Source organism: Rhinolophus ferrumequinum, chromosome 13, assembly GCF_004115265.2.
Source record: "Rhinolophus ferrumequinum isolate MPI-CBG mRhiFer1 chromosome 13, mRhiFer1_v1.p, whole genome shotgun sequence".
NCBI lineage: Eukaryota > Metazoa > Chordata > Mammalia > Chiroptera > Rhinolophidae > Rhinolophus > Rhinolophus ferrumequinum.
Window position 1 is genome coordinate 42,523,056 of NC_046296.1, and position 19,682 is coordinate 42,542,737.

Sequence of the window (19,682 nt, forward strand, 5' to 3'; positions counted from 1 at the left end):
CATTACTGCAATCGATGCACCGAAGTTCTTTTATGGCTAAGGTTCGTAGCTGATGGGGAAACCTGCCCTCCTTTTCTAGATTCAAACTAACTCCGCCCACCCCCCCCCCAGCGCCCCACCCCAGTTCTGGGGTTTCAACCAAGTACTGTCATAGCATTTGAAATGGATTCAAAATGCTCTTTGGAGAGCCATCTCAGTTTAGCTTGCAGGCACTCTTCAGGGCCCCCTTCCAAGAAGAAATGGACCCGCATTCTGTCTGGGCTAGACCCAAGTCAGGCTCTGCCTGCCTGGAAGTGGGTCGTCTCTGTCTTTGATAGTCTGATGGCTAAAGCTCCAGGCTCTTGCTCTTCAGTCAACACCACCAAATATCTGCACTGTTGGCTCGACTCACAGGCCTTCATCTTCAGCTCCCACACAGTTGAGACAATTCATTTTTTAGAGACCTTAAGGATATATTAAGCTTCTCTTTCCTGAATTCTCTTTCTCAAACTTCCATCATCATTCTTTTCCTACTATTTACTGAGTATCCAGTATGACGTAGGTACTGAGGAAAACAAGGCAGGCTTGGTCCATGCCCTCATGGGATCTTTAAGTGTCATGGGCAGTCATCGTATAACCAAGCTAGAGATTACAAAATAAAATATGATGGACAGCCCACAGCCTTCTGTCTCATTAATTCTGCATTCACCTCACCTAACAAAGTGAGGGATCTAAGATTCTAGTTCTTCATAGTTCTCTTGGCTCAATTCCCAGCTGTGGTCAAATTCTCCGCATGCTCATTCCTCCTTTTCTGGATCACTTGTGGAACTGCCAGGAAGGCAGAGGCATAAAGAATGCAGGCAGTTAAAAAAAAAAAAAAAAAAAAAAAAGCATCTGCAAGCGATTGACTGAAACCAGTTGTAGTTGGACAAAGTCAGGATTCTCATTTGCAAGCAACAGAAACCATCTCTGACTGCGTTAAGCAGAAAAGGAATTTGTTGAAAGGCTATCCAGTAACTCATAAAACGACTGAGAAGGCTGGAGAAGCAGGCTCGGAAAACCCAGGAACCAGGAACTCAGAATCCCATCCAAGGCCAGCAGAGCAAGGGTGAGATGAGGACAGCATGCGGCCACTGCCCAGGGCTGCAACCACAATTGTATTGCCACCACCTTCCGTCCTGGACACCACCATCAGCACCACTGCCTTGGGGGCCTGGATATTTTTGTTGCCCTGCAGCCTCCCTCCAGAAAGGATTCTCCACTGTCCCTATTTTTTTGTGTTAATAACTTCTGATTCCATGTGGAGCAGGTGCACCTGATTGGACAAGTCTTGGTTGTGTGTCCATGTCCTAGTTTCTAAGGAGCCTAGAGAAGAGAGCATCTGGCCTTTGGTGTTCTTTCTTAGGGCACCAAGATTCATAAAGCGGGAAACATCCTAAATATGGGAAGGGAGTTCAGATGCTGGGTAGCCAGAAATGAGCCTGATGAAATCCCCTCCCTCTAATCCCATGCGAAGCGGATGGCCGGGGCCAACATTGCCGGCTTGCCAGGGAACTGAAAATGAGTCCAGTATACACCGTCCCGCACTGAGGCCAGTATCCACCGACCTGAGGAGCACGCCCCCTGGGCCAACAAGGCCGGCACAACTCAGGGAAGGAGGGAAAGATGTCTCCTTAGTTGTCCCCCTCCCTCCAGCCTCAGTGAAGAGAGGAGAGGCAGCAGTGGGGAGGCTCCCTGCGAGTGAGAAAAGCAGTCACTCCTGCACAAGCAGCCTCTCCACCTGCACCTGGATTAGCTCTGCCTACTCCATCATCATTTTTGAACCTGCAGGAAGGAAATAGAGGCTGCTACCACCTAAAAGCAAAAAACCAAAGCCAAAAAAAAAAAAAAAAAAAAAAAAAGACCAAAGCCTGTGTCAGAGATTCTTGCCTTTGGCCTTGACCTCTCATCCCAGACCTGCTGCGTAGACCTTTGATAGCTATGGGTCCTGACATACAGTCATTCATCTTGGTTTTGCCACTGCTAGCCATCACACACAAAGGCTGGCATCTGAGATGTGGGGTAGGAGGTAGGGGATCGGAAGAGGGCACAAGTGTTGATCAGCAATCCCTCAAAGCCCCAGGCCACAGTTTCCTCTCCCCAGTGTTGTCCAGCCCAAGGCGGGGTTTAAATCTGTGGTTTATTTTTTGTTTGTTTTAGTCTCCCACATTTTTTGGTAAAGCCCCAAATAAAACCGAAGAAGAAGGAAAGTCTTTTTGAGTCATCTAATTATTTGTTTTCTGCCTTTAGAAGAGAGGCCAGCAAACCCCCCAATGTAGCACCCATTTAGGGTTGACACACAGGGTCAGGCAGTCCCTGTAGCCATTCTCAGGATCCTGCCCTGGGGTGGACCTTTGGTGACAGACTGTTTTCCTTTATCCCTTTCTTGGGGATGTGGCTGGGAAATGCCTTCTGGGAAAGGTGCGTAATTCCAACTGTCTGATTCTAGCTTGGGGAGGGAATTCGGGTGGGAAGTGAAATGTGGCTATTTCCAGCCATCTTTCCTCTCCCCCTCACCACAAACCTAGTTTCTGCAGCATCCCCACCTTTTCCTTGAGGCTGTCAGAAGCACCTAGGAGAGCCTCGCATAAAGGCTTCGTAAAAGCTCTGGGCAGTTAAAAACTTCTGAGTGCCCCTATTACTAATCAGATCACAAGAAACCAATAAATTTAGACTATATTCGCTTAGCTCCTTATAAAAATGCCTTCATTGAGCCAAGGTTCAATACTATAGTTCCAAATTTCTTACAAGGCAAACATAAAACACAGAAAGAAAAAAAAACCCACATTTTTTTTTGTATCTTCTGAAAACTCAATTGCAGACATTATCCATTATGTTCCTCAGAGTCCTTGTAGGCTCTATGTGACAAATTTCACTTTGAATTTAGCATGAAGGAAAAGATTATATTTCTTCATGAGCTAATATTGCTTCCTTTTTTTTTCTCAGACAACAAAGACTGATGCAATCTTGTGTTTCCTTTTTTGCTCTGACTGTCAGGGAGCCCAGACTTAAATTTAATCCATTTACAAAATTATCTTATCTCTGGTTCCTGGTCTTCCCCTTCCTCTGTGTGGTTGCTCATCTTCCCTTTTATTTTTACTTGAACTGCCTCATCTATCTGCACATTTAATTTTAGCTACACCAGAGTTTTTAAAGAAGCAGATAAAGTGTAACAAACCAACCAACCAACTAAAGTCACCCAGAACTTGATCTCCCTTCCCTGATGTCCCCAGGCTAGTTGGAGAGACTAACTCACAGGCTAGCACACATGGAACTATTAAAAGAATACGTTCAAGTTTTAAATGAGAAGAATATGGTTTTAGGGGTTGAGAAGACCAACTAACGAAGACAGAAGCAGTCAAGGAGGGCTTCCTGAAGGAGGCAGTACTTATGGTAAGTTTTTAAGGCTTGCAGTTAGTTTCAGGGGTTCATTTCATTGGATCAGCTGTATGGTTTTGTTGGGCTATAGGAGGCACTAGGGAAAGTACCTGGGACTCTGGTTGGCTCTTTATTGGGGACAGGCTCTGAACTTCTCAGAGTGGCCAGTGCATTGTTTTCTAGGGAGCAACGATGTGAAGGTGATAGGGTCAGTCCTTAGTAAAATTGTGAAGTAGATGAGACTGGTCTGGGCACAACCGGCATTTTAGATGAGACAATTCTTCCACTTATTGCAGTATGTTTGGCGTCCTCGTTCACACCCACTAAATGCCAGTAGCAATCTCCAGTCATTGGGACTGCCCCAAATGCCTACACATTTTCCTCAATGCCCCACCTGGAGGGTAGTAACCATCCAGGTGAGAGCTACCACTCCCTCAATACTGAGATTCTCCTCTCTAGCCTGCCATCCCCAACTAGGATTTTCAGAGTTAGCAAATAAAATATAGACTACCCAGTTAAGTTTCAATTTTAAATAAATAATGAATAATTTTTAGTATAAGTATGTCCCAAATATTGCATTATTCATCGTACATTGGAAATTCAAATTTGGCTAGTGGTCCTCATTTTATCTGAAAGCTCTACTCACAATCCGTCACCACCACATACAAACCCACCTCCCCGCAGTTCTCACTGGGTTGCTCATTGTTTGTGTGCCAAACCAGCCCTACCTCTTCCCTGTGAGACCCATGTCGTCTGCATTTCAGTTCCTCATGTTCACTCTCTGTGCTAAGTCTCAGTGGGATGGTAAGCACTTTGAATCAGATGAACAGATTCTTCAGAATATGTAGGCTAGTTACCCCATCCAGGTAATATCTTACCTGAACTTCAGTCTCCAGAAGACCCTCCCATTGAATGGTGGTGGGGAGGACAGCTGAGGAAATAGAAACCATTCTCAGGGTTAACAGCTGATGACAGGGACCCTAACATTTCAGTGACTCCCAAATTTGCCTGCACAATGAGAGCATTAAACACGAGTGATGTCTGGTCCTATTCTCAGAGACTCTGAGTGAACTATACTGGTGTGGAGCCGGGTCATGGCGATTTTAAAAATATGTCGTCCCTCCCCACGCTCCCCAAGGTCATTCGAAAGTGCAGCCAAGGTTGAGACTCACTCTTCTATTTCCTGAGAAAAGTGAGAAAAGGGAGAGAGCAAGATAGGAGACTGAAACCTGGTTTCAGCTGTTCTGCTTGGCATTGGCCATTGAGGGGATCTGGAAGAATCCAGAGCCAACCACATTCCACTCAAGCAGGGAAAAGAAGTTCAAGAAAGTAATATACTTTGAATGTGTTCCATTTGAGCAAAATAGATGTGTCAAAGAACTTCTGAAGAACCTAGCGAGTGCTTCATTTTGTGCCAGACACTGTTCTTAAAGATGCCCCAGCTTACAAAAAAAAAAAAAAAAAAAAAAAAAAGTCCTCTAGAGAGAGGCCCATTTTTCTTTACTATGCAGTGATTCTAACCAATGCCAGCCTCAGGTTCAGAACCCGGGCTGCTCACACGCATGGCCTTGCTGGTGTTGGCTGAGGAGCCAGCTTCTGATGTCACCATGGGCACCTCTGTGAAAGAGGCTCCCCTCTCTGCTCCGTGTGGGCTATGAGCCCAGGGTGTCAGTCCCTGTGCCATCAGCACACGCCAGCCTCCCCTCTGACAAGTAGGTCAGCATAGACATGGCTCCAGCCTCCACGGAGAGGTGCTTGCTGCTGGCAGGAAGCTGCTTCTGCAGAATTAAAAACCATCAGAGTAGATCAAAGGAAGTGCAGGGTAGGCTGGCAGGCGGGCCAGATCCTAATCTCCTCCGCTCACTGGCCTCACACATCACTGCACATGAGTCACCCCGCTGAGCTCAGCGGACATGCTGTTTGGATTAGGCTTTTACAGTCGAGGTTTGCCAAGCTGGCCTTTGCCAGCTCACTGCACAGAGCTACGGAGAGGCAAGGGAGGAAGGTGGGGATGTGGGTTAGATGTGGTTGCCCAGGTGTCAGGCAGGAGGTGGTTGCCTCCCCAGGTACCCATGATCGTGGCATCAGGAAGTGGTTGTGAGTCCCACTGTCCCTAGCCATCTTCTCAGCCCAGCTCCACGCACCCCATCAGGAGCCACGGAGCCCACATGTCTTCCTCTCTTGCCAACTTTCCAATTAAGATGTACTATTACAGGACACACATCTTGCCTTCACTCAACCATTTGCCTCTCAACGAGCAGGAATTCCTTTTCGCAAAAGCAGGCAACACTTCACCACTCAGGCATCTTGCTCAAAAGCTGTGGAGTCCAGCAAAAAAGGGAGGGGAGTCAGAAAATAAAAATTTCTAAATTAAGAGCCAACCCATGAAAGCAGGGCTTCCCCTAGTGCCTGGCTGGTGTGACATCACCAGGAATTACTCAATGAAAATGGTGTCAGAGCAGCGGCTCGATTCTATGTGGAAAATTTCCTCAAGAAACAAAACTCTGCAGAAAATAAGTCGGGGTAGAAAAATCTGGCCCTGCATGTAGGTCTTTCTGGGGTTGCCTCCGGAGGGGCTGATTTCCCTGGGCAGAGAACAGGGTGGGATTCTCTTCTAAGCAATACCTAGCCGGGTCTGGCACTCAGGAGCAGTAGTAGATGTAACCCAGTGGGTGTTTTTTTTTTGTTGTTGTTTTTTGTTTGCTTCCTTCTGTGGAAGCAATGGTAGGAACAACATCAAAATCCTTTGTTTCAGATTCTGCCAAGTTTTGCTTCTGTGCATGGTAACTCGGGAAGAAGCAGCCCCCATTCTTTTGTAAGCCAAGGATTCTTGGCTTGTCGTCTCTGCTGGGATTCTCTTTAGAGTATTTTGGACTCTCATTTATTAAAGGCATCTAAATGGAGGTGGCAGGTCTTGACACTTTCAAAATAAATGTTGCCACCAGTCCTTACACGGCTCTTGATTTTAAACCACAGATTTCCAAACTTACCCATTGCTCAATTAGCAATAATTTAAAAGTATTTCTTGTTCCTGGCTTCAGGTTTCTTCTCATCTATCTCTAATTTTCAGGGTGGTCAAATGTGCTCATGAAACCTGTCTTTTCCTTCATTTCTTCCTTTATTATTTTCACTTAAAAAAGGAATAGAGATGGAAGGTATCACCCTGGATAGCCTTCCAGTTACTAAACACGTCGCAGACGTATAGCACAGTGGGTAGGGTCTGATCAGCAGGCAGACATATGTGAGCTCTGGCTCTGCCACCAACTTCAAGTGTAACCTTGGAGCAATTTTCTGCCCCCCCCCCCCCACAGCCTCACTTTCCTCATCTGTAAAATGTAGATAAAAATAGTCCTACACTCACTGGTGAGGACTAAATGAGCTAATACAAGAACAACATTTAGTAAAGTCCCTGGCACCGAATGAACAGATAATCAATGTATTATTATTTACATTAGAATAATTACTCTGCAACCAGTATTGTAGGATAGCTAATGGGGGTAAGCTTAATGGAATTTACAGCTAACGATTGTTCCTTCTGCAATTCCTCAGTGTCCAGGGAGTTAACATTTGCTTGATGGTGCCTGTGCATCCTTTGTTAGGAAAAGACTGTAAGAGATGAGGAGGAAAGAATCATTTATAAGTGATAAAAAGGAGGTACTTACCCTTGGGGGTTCCTTTCTATCACAAGAAGAAGAAAAGTCCCACAAGTCTGGAGGGCTGGCTATAGATGGGGGACAGACGGCACAGATTCATTTCCTCTGCTGTTAGTCAGGGAAGCTCTGGGTAGGAATTTGATATGGCTCAACATATCAAAAACAAAAAACAAAAAACAAAAAAAACCACATCTACCCAGCATCTCCCAGTTCTCCGCGTAGTAGGGGATGATGGTAACGAGTGAAGGTCTCTCCATTTACAAAGGCACAGTGATGGGCAGCATTTCTGACACATAGTCTCTGAGCCTAGTTCACTAATGGGGGCTGGGAAAAAGGGAATTGGAGCTGCTCTGCATAACAAAAGTAAAGGCTTGCCCTTATTTAGTTGGGCAGAATATGTTGCCTTTAGGAAGATTCTTCTCTCCCATTCTTAACATGGATTTAGACTCTGATGGTTTGTCTTTGGTGTATGGGCCATGTGTGTGATCTAAGAATTATAGGAGATTAGAAGACCACAGGAAGAATGAAGAAGGGTATGTTGACTTCATGCTGTCAGAGGGACCCTAAAGAGAACAAGAACTGAAGAAATGAAGCCTGACGTGGATTATTCTGGGAGTCATCTAACTAGTTGGCATGATTCCTAATTGGGTAACTCAGGCGTTGAGAAATGCATTGCTGTGAATTATCAGTATCTCACAGATTATTCTGTTTGGGGTAGAAGGTAAGGGTTGGGTGGGAATATCATGCAATGTAAGCACTGTGGTAGACTGTATTATTTCTCTTCTGTGTCCACTGCTCTATTTCCAACACTTAGAACAGTGCCTGGGACATAGTAGTTACTCAGTAAATATTTATCAAATGAATGAATTTTGCATTGGAGAAGAGAAAGCGTGCTCACAGAGGAAAAGAAGAAAAAGAGGGTGGGCCTTGGGGCTGGGAAAACTTGGGGCAAGGCGGGGAAATGGGGTATGCCCATGAACAAACCCTGATAAAGGTTTTTCCTTATCTTCCTTGGGCTCTGGGAAAAATTGTGTTTAATGTTCAGCTTTTTTTTTTCCCCTTCTACTTATCCCCAAACTTTCAATGAAGTGGCTTACACATATGTGTTAGAGGTGTAGAATTAAGGGGCAAGACAACAGAGGCAAACATGCATCACCCCTTGCATGAGTTTCCTGCTGGTGCTGTAATCAATGACCACAAACCGAGTGGCCTACAGTCATCACACATTTATTGTCTTACTGGCCTGGACATCGGACCTGAAATCAGGGTGTCAGCAGGGCCGTGTTCCTTCTGGAGGCTCCAGGCGAGAATCTGTTTTCTTGCCCTTTTCACCCTTTAAAGCCTGCCTGCCTTCCTGGGCCCTCCTCACATTCCTCCAACCTCTGTATCCTTCGGCACATCTCTTCTCTGACGCTTACTCTCCTGCTTCCTTCTTTCCCTTATAAGGACCCTTGCGATTACATCCTGCTCATCCAGATAATCTAGAATAACCTCCCCATCGCGAGGTCCTTAACTTAATCACATCTGCGAAAATCCTCTTGCCATGTAAGGTAACATATTCACACGTTCGAGGATGTAGACATTCTTGGCGGCCATGATTCTGCCTCCCACACCCCTGAGGCCACATCAGTGTCACATCAAGAGAAGATGGCAGCCCCAGAACACAGGCCAGGACTCACACTCCAGGGAGCAGAGATGCCGGCTTAGCGTGGAGTTTAGGAGCAGGTGAAAGCAGAGGAACAGGCTGCAGCCTGGACTGGCCTTGGAGTTGAGAGACTAACTCCCTCTATGCAAATATACTGGAGGAAAGTGATTCTTGCTGACAGAGGTAGAAAGATAGATTCTGCTACTATGGATACAGGGCCAGTCCAGGCAGCAGGCACTCAGGTTACAGCTCTTTTACAGTTTGGGGGTTACGAATTTGAGACAATTTGTAAGGTGCAGTGCCAGGTTTATAGCAGGTGCACAATTCAATAAGAGCCATTTATTATTAATACCAGAAGGAGAGGGGCCATGGGGGTTCCAGAGCCCCAGCTGTCTGGGGAGGTAGGTCACACACAGCTCTATATCCCCAACCTCGAAGAAACAGGAAGACCTGTCAGAAGGGAATAAGGTATGAGGCAGGTGTGCAGAGGTAGAGTTTCAAATGCTCTTTATCTTAACTTCTTCCCACACAAGCTAGGAGGAAGCATCTGGCCGGTTCTTTAATGAAACTTGGAACTCACTGCTGCAGTCAAGAAGGAAATATTTTTGTGGTTTTTCTGTGGGGGAAGAAAGTAATAAATCTTTCTGTTGTTGAAGGCACACCTTTCAGTGGTGTAGCTCTGAGAGGGACGTATTATTCTTAAAGTACACGTGCTTGAAAGTTTGTTAGAGTCAAGCCATTGAGAAGCTTCACGTAGACCCTGAGGGGCAAGAGCAAAGTATAAACTGGTGGTGACAAGCTCTACAGTAGTCATAGAGGATACAGATTTAAGAAATAGACACTCCTGTTAGAACAGCGAGGTTTTCATAATAAGTGTTGGCTCTGGAAAGCTCGTCTGTATCTCCCCATGGATTTCCTGTGGAGCCCCTATTCATCTGTCATCAGTGCCTGCTCTGATCAATCATATATGGTAGAAGACAAGTTCTTGTTCTTAAGGAGATCACTCATTCCGCACAAATGTGTTGAACGCCTGCCACATGCCTGGCACTGTTCTAGGTTCAGGGAATACCATAGTGACCAAAACAGACAAGAAATACTCAATATGTGTCAGGTTGTGATAAGGGGTACAGAGACACACAAGGCAGAATTAAAGGCTTGAGAGAGGCAGTGGGTGTGTGCTATTTGATGTAGGTGTTCCGAGAAGGCCTCCCTGAGAGTAATGGGTACTTGTGCAGAGACCTGAAAAGAGTGAAGGTGACAAAGGTGCAAATCACACAGACCTCTGAAGGGTCTGAAGGGTGGAGGGACCATCTCTCGAAGTATATGAAAACAGCTCGTTTTCTATTGGGCACTGGTATGTACTTGCTGGCCCCACTTACAGAATCCATCCCTCTCCTTATGCAAAGCCCTTACCCCAACTGTGGCTCCTGGCAGCGTCTTTGTAGAGCACATCCCAATGTCTGGCCACAGGTGACTGGGCCTGAGGAGGGTATCACATTCAAACTGGGGCAATCAGAGTCCAAGACGTAGCAATTTGCATACAATGATGAGAACCTGGAAGGGAAAATCAGTAGGATGCTGTGACTGTCTCTGGGAGTTGACCTGGGGTTTTAAGCACAGGAGACTGGAGTTAGACGGCCTGGCTGCTGGCGTCTGCCCAAAGCCTGTGTAGGATCCTCATGACTGGTGACTGAGGAAAGATTTATCAGTCTGTCCTTGAGGCAAGGACTCAGCCGAAGGCTATGCTTAAGGTAAGTCAACCCAGTGTAGCTACTCTACCTAAACTTGGGAGCATAAATATGTAGATCAGGTGCTGAGATTGCAAAGAAAAAGTACACGGCAAACAGAAATCCTTACACTGAGGTTGCTTTTACTTAAAGCAACATTTCCCTTCTGTTCCCTATACATACACAATGATGAGTAGAAATGCAAATTACGTTTTCAAAACTCTTTTACTGACTGGTGTCGTTTTGAAAGCATGACCTTTTCAAGAAGCAGAGTGTTTCTATCTTGACAATATAACTTCAAGTGGTAGGTGTAAGGTAGTTAAGAAAAAAAAAGGGCAGTTTTCAAATGAGGAAGCAATGTCCTTTTAATACGCTGAATACCCAGGGGAGATGAAGCAAGTCAGGCTCTGACATGCCTCTTGTTCCAAGCTCTGCCAGCTCCCAGAGCGCAGCCTTTCCAAAGCTCACCTTGACTTGGTTGGGCAGTTTTCTTCATGAGCAAATAGCAACGTTCTTCAGGCAAGGTCATTTCTTTCTCCGGGGGTCTGTGAATTTCCAAGGTTTTTCTCTGCTAAACTGAGAGTTCGTGAAATAAACTGTGTACAGAGTCTTATTGGAATGCCTTGCACCAAATACTAAATGCTAAACAAATACCTGTAGTTACTAAATAAATCCTAATGCCTAGAATAGAGGTTATGTCAAAAAAAAAGAAAGTCTTTGTTAGAGACGCATGCTAAAGTATGTACGAGTAAAATGACAGTGTCTGGGACTTGCTTTTTCAAACTTTCAGTTAAAACAAAGTGTGCATATTTGTGGGGGCATGGGAGTGGGGTGGGGAGTAGTAGATGAAACGAGACTGGCCCATGTGGAGATTGTTCAGGTTGGGTGGTGGGGAATCGGGCTTCAACATTTCACCCTTTCTCATTTTGTGAGTGTTTGAAATTTTTCATGACAAAAAGTTAAAAGACAGAAAGAAAAAAAGAAAAAGATGCCAACGTCTGATCGGCTGTTTCCCCACTTGACTGTGTTGTTACATAATTAGCAGGGATCCTAATGTGGGAAATTCGATTATGGGAGTTTTCACAGTATGACTTCAACAAAGAGAAAAGTTTGATGAATTATTTCTGGAGAGTGAAGCAGTCAGGGTTTCCAAGAAAAGTGACGTTGGAATGAATAATACAGATTCCCTGCTCAGTGATGCATCCCGGTGGGCTCTTGTGCAATGTTCTGGAAATCCTTGGGCTGGTGTCGCCCATGTGGTTCAGCATTTACTTGGACAATGGAGGAAAAACCCACATACTCCTGCAGTTTCACTCAGTCCCTGAAAGACCACGGTGGTGGGATTTACTGGTACGTATATCCAGAGCACTAGCTGGACTGTGCAGCAGTCTCAGGTCAGTCCTGCATTCTGTCTCTCAGGACATGACATTCTCAGAAACTTCCATGTCTTCGAGGGCAGGGATACCCTTGAGGGAGGTGTGTGCAGTTCAATCAGGCAGTTGGAGCCAGTCTCCGGCATTCTCACAGACATTCCCACTAAGCCCAGAAAGGAGGACTGGAATGCAATATGGGAAGTTCTCTCTTCTCAGCCTGTCACTGGGCCTGTAGGGTGGGGTGGAAACTGGCCTCTGGGTGACCACACCCCGCTCCCTATCCACTCTGGCCAAAGACTTTACATCCTCAACAGCTGCTGTCTGTGTTTGGCTTTCAACTCGGCTGCCTTGACCCAGCTCCCAAAGACCAGTTTGCAAGGGACAACTGTGACACTGGCGTTCCAATCATATCTGACCTGCACCCCCTCCCCACCATCCCCCTGCCACACATACTGTATGACTTCATTTCATTTCTAAGACAGGATTTATCTCAGGAAGTGCATTGTTGATTTGCCCCCATGGTTTTATTCTGGAGTTTTTAAATACTTATTCCAAAAGTGGGAATAAGTGTGGGAGAACTTTCTTTTTCTTTCTTTCTTTCTTTCTTTCTTTCTTTCTTTCTTTCTTTCTTTCTTTCTTTCTTTCTTTCTTTCTTTCTCTCTCTCTCTCTCTCTCTCTCTCTCTCTCTCTCTCTCTCTCTCTCTCTCTCTCTCTCTCTCTCGCGTCAGTGGACTAAAGAATAAGGTGATGGAGATACATTCATCTTGCATTGCTTGGACCACTCTGTGAGATGAGACTGGAAAGTGAGTGATGCTTTAGGAAGCATCTTGACTCTTTTGTGCTATAATTAATTTTAAAAATCAAGATATGACATGGGCTATGAACTTCGTGGTACGGCCTTTTTAAGGGCTCATCATCCCTTAAAGTCATTCAAACCCTTCAACATGGCAATAGTATTCCTGGAAATTTCTACAAAGGAAATAATTCAAAAGAAGAAGAGGGGGGAATCTTTCCAGGTACTTAGTTGTTTACGGGAGAATCACTTATAATAGTGAAAACTGGAAACAATTGGATGTATAGCAGCAGGGGAATGGTTAAATAAATGTGGCAACTCTAGGGAAAACCATGCAGCCACAAGAATGATAATTATGAAGGATAATGAAAAGTGTTATTAAATAAAGTTAAATTAGAACACAAATATTATATAAACTTTAAAATTATAATTATGTAAAATATTTCTATATCTGACTGAAGACTAGAAGGAAATTTGGGAGAGGACAAAGTGGTTAAGTGGTGAAAAAAATGACTGCTTTCTTTTTAAATACCTTTAGTGCTGTTGTAGACTTGTCTTAGTAATAAATAATTCCTTTTTTAAAGAAAGAACGCCCTAGCTCCCTAATTGATTGTGGTTGTTTTTTCACTTTAGGCAGTAAATGAGGAAACATTCAAAACAGAGAAAGTCACATCAGCAACTATCAAGTCTTGAGCTCAGAATGTGACTTATTAATGAGAGGAGCCAGGTGATGGGATCTGAAGATACAGAAAATAGGTCCAGGAGGGCATTTTTGGAGAAAGGATGTGCATAGTTGAATATTTATGAAAAGGAACAAACTCACGTCAGTTCATTAATCTATATGGAGGTTGATAATACCTGAAAACAAAAAAATAAAAGAGAGAGAGAGAGAGAGAGCCAAAGAGGTACTTCGTTAGTCTTTCCATCTATCTCTTTGGAATGAACATTGTCTATAAAATAATGGTCCAGTTTGTTTTTGACTGACCTTTGCCCTGGAGGCAGCTGAGCCATTTACCTGGAGGAATGATTCAACTCATTTCTGAATTTTAACTATTAATCCTTGGCCAACTTAACCATAACGTACCAACACCTGGAAGCACTCAAACAAAACAGCATTTATGCGTAGGAGACGCATCCACCCCAAGCTGCTCTTCCCTCATAATCTTGCCCCAAACTTGTGTGTGTAGCTCAGGGCAAAATCTGATCCCTGGCTGCCAATGTCATGTATTAATGGAATGAAGCAGGCCGACAATCTGCAGCCTGAGATGGTTTTTGGAGAAGAGCCTGTGTGTTGGGATTAATTACAGCCTGATTTAAACCTTAGGTTGTGGATGGACCATGAAAAAGGCAGATTGGTGACTACTATGAGGTCAGATGAACCCAGATACTTAGATCTTTCAAGAGGAAAGAGAAAAACTTTAGAATAATCTCCAGGGTACAGACACTGTGGTAGGTCCAGTGAAAATTATAAGGTTTGCTATCCCAAACCTTAGACATGGCTCTTGCCCACAAGCCAAAACAGAGTATTAGGCAGACCGGATAGAAATACAGACATTGACTTTAAGTCAATAAACATACCTCCCTGAAAAAAAATAATAAAAAAGCAATTTGAGTTAGGAAACCTGGATTTAAATCCCAGTTAGGCTCTCTGATAACTGTGTGACTCTTCATTTTCTGTAAAATGGAAATTTATAATGCCTACCTCAAAGGCAGGTATGAAGATTAAGTAAGATAACATATTTTAGAATCTGTTGAATCCATATAACATGGACCGCACAAAGCAGTGGTTCTCAAATTTGGCTGTACACTGGAATCACTCAGGGAATTAAAAAAAAAAAAAAAGCAACACTGATGTCTGGGTCACACCCCTGAGATATTCTAAATTAATTGGTACCATGTGTGGCCTTGGCAGTGAGATGTTTAGAAGTGTGAAGCAGAAAAAAAACAAACTTATGATTATAGTTGGAGATTTCAACATCATTCTCTCAGTAATTGGTAGAACAAGTAGATAGAAAATCAGTAAGGAGAGAGAAGACTTGGAAACACTGTCAACCCATTTGACTTAATTGACATTTTAAGTACATTCCATTTAACAGTGTCAGAGTACACATTCTTTTCAAGTGCACACAGAAAAATGTCCAAGATAGACCATATGTTAGGCTATAAAATAAACCTTAAGAAATTAAAAAATATTCTGATCAAAGTATGTTCTTTGACCACAGTGGAATTAAGCTACATATTAATAACAGAAATATATCTGGGAAATATGCAATTATTTGGGAACAAATTTACATACTTCTACGTAACCTACAGGTAAGAAAAGAAATCAAAAGGGAAATTAGGAAATATCTGGTACTAAGCTAAAACATATTTATAGGGAAATGTACAGCACTAAACACTTACATTAGAAAAGAAGGTCTCAAACCAATGACTTTAGATTATACCGTAAGCAACAAGAAAAAGGGCAAATTAAACCTAAACTAAGCATAAGAATGTAAATAATAAAAATCAGAGAAGAAATTCGTGGAATAGAAAACAGAAAAACAATAGATAAACAATGAAACCAAAAGCTGGTTGTTTGAGAAGATCAATAAAATTGACAGATATCTAGCTAGACTGATCAGGAAAAGAAGAGAGAAGACAAAAATTACTAATATCGGGAATAAGAGAGATTATATCATAGATCCTACAGATATTAAAAGTATTATAAGGGATATTAAGAACAACTTTATGCTAATAAAATTGGTTAACTTAGAGGAAATGGAAAAATTCCGTGATAGACGCAAATCACCAAAGCTTATTCAAGAAGAAATAGATAACCTGAATAGCTCTACATTGAGTAAATAAATTAAATTTACTGACTGTGGTTAAAAATCTTCCCATAAAGAAAATTTCAGTCTCAGATGGTGAATTCTATCAAATATTTAAGAAAGAAATAATACCAATTCTACACACAAATGCTTCAAGTAAATTGAAGAAGAAGGAATATATCCCAACTCATTTTGTGTAACCAGCATGACTCTGATACCAAAACCAGACAAAGACATTATAAGAAAAGAAAACAAGAGACTAATATCTCTTATGAGTACAGATGCAAAAATTCGTAAGCAACATATAAGAAGGTAATAAATAATAACTGAGGTTTACCCCAGGAATGCAAGGCAGGTTTGATATTTGAAAATCAATTAATATAATTCACCATATTAACAGACTTAAAAGAAAAACAAGACAAATACATCAATAGAACCAAAAAAGAATTTGACAGACTCCAAGATCTACTTCTGATTTTTTTTTAAAAAGCAACTCTCCATGAAGCAGGGAACTTCTCAACTTGAGAAAGGGCATTATGAAAAACCTAAAGCTAATGGAAAAAACTGATTCCTTTTCCTCTAAGACCAAGAATAAATCAAAGTTGTCCACTGTCACTATTTCTATTCCATATTGTACTGCTTCTAGCTGGTGTAGTAAGACAAGAAAAAAAAATCCAGATTGGACAAGAAGACGTAAAACTGTATTTTCAGACAACATAATTATCTATGTAGAAAATTCTATGGAATCTACAAAAAAGCTATAGAAATAACAAATGAGTTTAGTGAGGCTAAAGGATACAAGATTAATATTAAAAATCAACTGTATTTCTAATAGTTTCAACAGTTAGAAATTGAAATTATATAAATAGTAGCATAAAAATATCAAGAACATATATACAATACAAGCACATAAAAATATCAAATACTGAGAGATTAACCTCACCAAAGACGTGTAAGAGCTATGCACTGCAAAAACATTGCTGAGAGAAATAAAAGACCTAAATACATAGAGAGATACACTCTATGTGTTCATGGACTGGAAGATTCAATATTGTTTAGATGTCAGTTCTCTGGAAATAGATCTACAGATTCAAGCAATCCCAATCAAAATCCCAATAGGCTTTGTTAATCCAGAAATTGATAAACATTCTAACATTCAAGCTTATTCTGAAATTCTTGTTTTTCTTACAAAAAAGAATAAAGTTGGATTTCAAGACAAATAATAAAGCTACAGTAATGTAGATAATGTTATAGTATTATAAACATAGACAACTAGGTCAATGGAACAGAATAGAGAATTTAGAACAGACCCATAAATATATGGTAAATTGACTTTCAAGAAAGGCAATTTAAAAGAGAAAGGCCAGTCTTTTCAATAAATGGTGCTGGAACTATTGAGCTTCTATATGCAAAAAAGTAAACATCATTCCAAACCTTGAATCATATATAAAAATTAACTCAAAATGGATCATAGACCTAAATATAAAACTTAAAACTATAAAACTTCTAGAAGAAAATATAGGAAAAAATATTTGTGATCTTGTTTTTAAGGTTAGGTAAAGATTTCCTAGATATATCACCAAAAGAAGAATCCATAAAAGAAAATTAATACATTTGACTTCATCAAAATTAAGAACTTTTGCTGTTTGGAAGATACTGCTAAGATTGTGAAAAAATACTTGCCAATCATATATCTGACAAAGGATTTGTATCCAGAATATATAAATAACTCTTAAAATTTAACAGTTAAGAAAATAAAACAAAACCCAATTAAAAAAAAGATTTTTCACCAAAGAAGATATAAAGATGGCAAATATACATGTGAAGAGACTCTCAACATGAGTAGTAAATAGGGAAATGTAAATTAATACTATATGAAGATACCATTACACATCTATTAGAATAGCTAAAATAAAAAATACTGACAATACCAACTGCTGGAAAGGATGTAAACCAAATAGAACTCATACATTTCTGGTGGGCAAGCAAAATGGTACAACCACTTTGGGAAATAGTTTGTTAGTTTCTTTTAAAGTTAAATATACTCTTATCATACCCACTTCTAGATATTTACCTAGAGAAATGAAACTTATATGCTCATACTTGTGCATGAATGTTTATAGCAGTGTTATTTTTAATTGCCTAAAACTGGAAACAACCCAAATGTCTTTCAATGGTGAATGGTTAAACAAACTGTGGTACATCTGTACATCTGTACAATGGAATATTATTCAGCAATAAAAAGGATAAACTGTCAATACAACATAGATGAATCTCAGAATAATTACAGAGAGTGTTTCCATTTACGTAAAATTCTGGAAAAGGCAAAATAATGTATAGGGGCAGAAAGCATACAAATTGTTGCAGGATGGGGGCAGGGATTACAAAGGAGCAGGAGGAAATTTTGGGTGTGATTAGCTTGACTGCGGTGATAGTTTCACAGGTATATAACATATCAAAACTCATCCACTTATACACTTTAAACATGTGCAGCTTATTGTATGTCTTTTATAACTCAAGAACGGTATTTCAGAAATATTATTTCGGTGATTCTAACGTGCAGCTAAGTTTGAAGATCACTGGAACACATATACTCGTATAACTATCTTAAATCCTTCAGTCTTTGGCTTCTTGGGCTGCCATTAACCCACAGAGTTTTCTATAGTCCAGATTCCAGATCTATTACAAATCTGAAACCTACAGGATAACCGCAGAATGAGTATACAAATCACCAGATGAATTCACTTTAGTAGTTCCAGAGCCTCGTTTTAAGCTGCGGGGAAGTACTAGATAAAAATTACTAATCTGAAATGAATTATAGCAAGGGACTCAAGCCTTTAAGCTTCCAGGGCTCTAAATCACCCACAGTGCAGAGACGATTTTGGAACTGGTAATTTGGTGAAATTGCTGCTCCCATCCCTCATAGACGCAGCTTCTGTTCTACTCTTACTTAATCAGACTTTGCTATTTGAACCCCTTCCATTTTCTACTTCTCTTTCCTTTGACCTAATCTGTAGCGCTTCCAAGAATAGGTATTGAACGTATTGAAGAAGTTGCAAACTTTGTTAGGCTATGCAAGACTTCCTTAAATGTGTATATTTCCCCTTTCCTTTAGATGACTCAAGACAAACTACAGAGGGTGCCAAAAAATGTATACAACTTTAAAGAAAGGGGAAAAACGGTATTAAAATTATAATACAATGAATGACACTAGCATTCATTTGATTAATGCCATCTTTTGAGCCAACGTCATACTACATACACATTGCTACCATAATTCAATTCAACTTCAAAAAGTAATACATAGTATAACATTGCTGAAAATGTGTATACATTTTTTTGGCACCCCCAGTATTAAAAGACCTGAAATTGGCTACGTGAGACTGGTCTATCCATTGTGCCCAGTTTTGCTCAGAGGCAAGGGAATGACCTAGAATGGCATATTTTTAACCTTCAGTGTGCGTATGAATCCCCTGGGGATCCTGTCAAAATGCAGATTCTGAATCAGTAAGACCCAGGTGGACCCAGATTCTGCATTTCTATCCAGCTTCTCTCGCTGGTAATGCAGATGCTGCTAGTTGGGTTGCAAGGCAAATAAATGACCCTTCAAGGTCCTTTCATTCCTGGGACACTGTGAAGCAATAATGACCCTAAGAGGGAAGAGGTCATTCAAGTCAAAGGGAGGAACACGGTTCGCATAGCCTTTGATAACACTCTCCAAGTTATGAAATTCCTGCATTACAGGAACGTTTTTACATCTGGTAAGGGTAAAGATTCATTTGTTGTGAATAGCTCTGTATGTTTAAAAAATGCTGAATTTTTCTTACCTTTTTCTGCAAAGGATTTGCAATACAGAGAATACTTTTTGTAGGTTATAGTTAACCCAACCTACGCCACTTGATCCCTGTTGCATCCAACCACCTCTTGTGTGTGTTCGCTTTTTTTTTTTCTCTTTACACAAATGGTATATAATAGTGAGGGATGAAACTCTAATGTTTAGGGTACTACATAGCTGATGTTTTCAGTTCTTATAACAAATGGGTTGGTTCCTCTCTTAGATTGTGAAAGGATTATCTTTCGAGTCCTGAATTTCCCTCTTTTTTGAGGCAAAAATAGTCCTGAGGCAAAATCATTGCTTCTAATGATTTCGAGTTATAGTAAAATCCATTGGAAAGAACTGCAGGACAGTATTGAGACATGGTCATGAATCTTCCTAGGAAAACTGGCTGCAGCCATTGGGTGGGTCTTTCTCACCCATTACTTACTTTCCTCCCCCTCTGCTTTG

The 19,682-nt window shown here is 41.4% G+C and overlaps 1 long non-coding RNA gene across 1 annotated transcript; it reads right to left on the reverse strand.

Moving 5' to 3' along the window:
* Positions 1 to 4,274: 4,274 nt before the first annotated feature.
* On the reverse strand, positions 4,275 to 10,229 carry LOC117032682 (uncharacterized). Its single transcript, XR_004424794.1, has 3 exons — positions 10,108 to 10,229; positions 7,059 to 7,175; positions 4,275 to 4,327 (listed from the first exon to the last, which is right to left on the reverse strand). It is a non-coding gene; the product is annotated as an uncharacterized LOC117032682 (long non-coding RNA).
* Between the last annotated feature and the right edge of the window lie 9,453 nt (positions 10,230 to 19,682).